This window comes from Lepus europaeus, chromosome 4 (assembly GCF_033115175.1).
Source record: "Lepus europaeus isolate LE1 chromosome 4, mLepTim1.pri, whole genome shotgun sequence".
NCBI classification, from domain to species: Eukaryota; Metazoa; Chordata; class Mammalia; order Lagomorpha; family Leporidae; genus Lepus; species Lepus europaeus.
The window spans coordinates 152,074,586-152,078,082 of record NC_084830.1 but is presented as its reverse complement, the minus strand read 5'-3'; positions in this window follow the sequence as shown (position 1 = coordinate 152,078,082).

Sequence of the window (3,497 nt, the reverse complement as noted above, 5' to 3'; positions counted from 1 at the left end):
CGGGTTCTGAGACTGAACTATTACATGAGGAACTAACAAAGCAGCCTTGTGCAGTCCAGTGAAAATAATGTTCTGTAAACCGAGTGCTGTGAATAAGTGTGCATTTTGAAATGAATTCTGCACCCACTCCTTAAAAGAGACAGAAAAAATGTATCCAGAAGTAATTTATCCAAGTAACTAGCTTCTTTAGGTTAAGTTCTGTATTTGCTGATTGCACCTGAACTTGGGCTACAAATTGCTCCTCTTCCTGCTATATAATGTCCAGATTCTATCCCTAAAGTAATAGCCACCAGGGCTGCATCTAAAATTGTCACAGTCTGTTTTTAAGCCAAGTTATTTTAACTTAATAAGGTGTTAATTGAGTAGTCAATATATTCCTAATCTTTGAATCAAATTTGATGTGTATTGAAGAAAATTTTGATGAGAACATAGGAAAGGTAAGACTTAATGTATAAAACAGATAAAGACAAACATTGTGTATATTTTGTTTTAGTTTGGCAAATATTCTTTAAAATTTTTTTGATTTTTATTTATCTGAAATATAGATAGATATCTACCTCTCAAATAAATAAATAAAATCTCTTTTCAAAAGGAAAAAATGAAATTAAACAAAGATTAAAAGAAACAGCCATGACAAGTAGTGTAGTGGCAGAATCATGGACTAGGGTGTTTTCAGTCAAGAAAAGAGAAGGAAAAGCCAGATGAAAAGGGGCCTGTGAGAAAACATGTGTGATTTATATTAACAAGAAAATGGAAGACCTAGTATTTCTCATATAGAAAGGACATATAAAAGTAAGATTTAAAAAACCTACAAGCCAGGGGCCAGCGCTGTGGCATAGCGGGTAAAGCCGCCGCCTACAGTCCCAGCATCCCATATGGGTGCCAATTCAGGACCGGCTGCTCCACTTCCAATCCAGCTCTCTGCTGTGGCCTGAGAAGGCAGTGGAGGATGGCCCATCCTTGAGCACCTATACCCGCATGGGAGATCTGGAAGAAGTTCCTGGCTTCAGATCAGCACTGTTCTGCTGGCTATTGCAGCCAATTGGGATGTGAACCAGTGGATGAAGACCTCTCTCTTTCTCTCTCTCTCTGCCTCTCCTTCTCTGTGTAACTCTGACTTCTGACTTTTAAGCAAAATAAATAAATCTTTTTTTTTTTTTGACAGGCAGAGTGGACAGTGAGAGAGAGACAGAAAGGTCTTCCTTTTCCATTGGTTCACCCCACAATGGCCACTGCGGCCGGGGCACCGTGCTGATCCGAAGCCAGGAGCCAGGTGTTTCTCCTGGTCTCCCATGCGGGTACAGGGCCCAAGGACCTGGGCCATCCTCCACTGCACTCCCGGGCCACAGCAGAGAGCTGGACAGGAAGAAGAGCGAACGGAACAGAATCCGGCACCCTGACCGGGACTAGAACCCAGTGTGCCGGCGCTGCAGGTGGAGGATTAGCCTATTGAGCCGCAGCGCCAGCCAAAATAAATAAATCTTTTAAAAAAAAAGTCTACAACCCAACAGACAATGGGCAAAACACAGGAAAGTAGGAAAGTTTAAAGAGGAAAAGGAGATATTCCCTAATGATATTAAAAGATGCTTAAACTGTTGTTTTTTTTTTTTTTTTTTTTTTTTGGACAGGTAGAGTTATAGACAGTGAGAGAGAGAGACAGAGACAGAGAGAAAGGTCTTCCTTCTGTTGGTTCACCCCTCAAATGGCCGCCACAGCCAGTGTGCTGCACCGATCCGAAGCCAGGAGCCAGGTGCTTCCTCCTGGTCTCCCACCCGGGTGCAGAGCCCAAGCACTTGGGCCATCCTCCACTGCCTTCCCAGCCCACAGCAGAGAGCTAGACTTGAAGAGGAGCAACCAGGACTAGAACCTGGCGCCCATATGGGATGCCAGCACTGCAGGTGGAGGATTAACCAAGTGAGCCACGGTGCCGGCCCCCTAAACTGGTTCTTGACAAGAGACATCTTATGAAAATACACTTAGATAACATTTCCTAATACCTCACTATGACAAAATTCCTTCCATTTGACAGTTCAGTGTATTAGCAAGGCTCTGAGGAAATGTCACATTGACACCCTCCCTGGTAGGTAGGTTAGCAGCACCAGCCCTAAGAGAACTCAGCAATATCTAGAAGAGTTAAACGATGCAAGTGGCTTGCACTATCCATCTATGGGACAGCGCTGTTCTACACCTACTTATTAGTTCACAGAAAATTTGGCGAAGAGAAGACATGTGGAAGACACCCAAGGACTCATCCAGCCAGATTCGTTACAAGGAAGAGCATGACCCGCACGAGTCACATCCCGAGACAGAGGGCAAGCACAGGGACTCTGAAACACAAAGTCCTGGGGAACTCAGAGGAACCGTCATTAATTCTTAGGCGTGCTAATGCCATCTAGGTTAGTTCATTAGTCCAAACGGTGTGCAGCCAGAGATGTGACTTAATCCCCTAGAGAACAAACTATGGGGAGACAGACAAATCACAACAGCAAAGTGTCGCCCATCTTTGGAACTGGAGAGATAAGTCAATAGCAAGTCACCGTACTTTTTTTGAAAAGGGAGATAACCTGAGACACAAAAATACCATCGTCTGAAAAATGCCGGTGTCTTCGACGTGTAAACAAATCCAAAGCCACAGCACGGAGCAGGAGGATTGAGCATTAACCTCAGGAATACAGAAAGATCCAGAAAAAGCACGCATACTGCAGGAACACCCAGAAAGAGAGCAAGGAATGAAATGGTACCGTTTGTCAGTTTGAAGAATGACTACAGTTTGAGTAAAAGTGATAGATGCAGAAGCCAGGCTGAAACATCTGGAAGAACCGGTCAGGGGTGAAAGGGCAAGACGGACAGATGCCTACTCGGTTTCAGGCATGCCCGCCAACACAGGAGCTTCATCAGAGCATGTCTTCATAATGACTGAGAGAGCACCACAGCATCAGTGAGTGCAGTATGTCTAAGTGAATAAACCTTCCAAAGTATTAGACTAGCTCAGGAATCAGAGCACGTAAATTCTAACTAACTTCAAACATTACACTGAGAGCATATCCATTTTTTTCTTCCCTTGGTGGGGAGAGAGGCAGTGTTACAAAAAAAAAAAAAAGGCAGGAGGAGGAGGAGGGAAAGAAAGAGGAAGAGGAGGAAGAACTGGCTTTGGAGACAAAAAACTACAGACAGGTGACTTTGATCACCCTTCCCTCCCTCACCACACGCACCCCTCCTCCAGATGCCTCGAAAGCAGAGAGGGTCGGAGTGCAGATGGAGAGCTACGCCAGTGCCCTGGTTCGTCCAATGGACTCGGGATGCACCATCCATCTCTGTTTTGTAAGTGAGCGAAGCTGAACGGAGCCTCAGTGCAGAACCTGAAACACGAGGCCAGCACAGACTGGAGTGTGTGTCCGCCTCTGGTTACAGAAAGGAAGTGACCGATTACGGCGGAGCCACAGGGAAAGCTGGGCATCGACTTTGTCCACGTGTCCCTTGCAATGAACTCTCTCAAG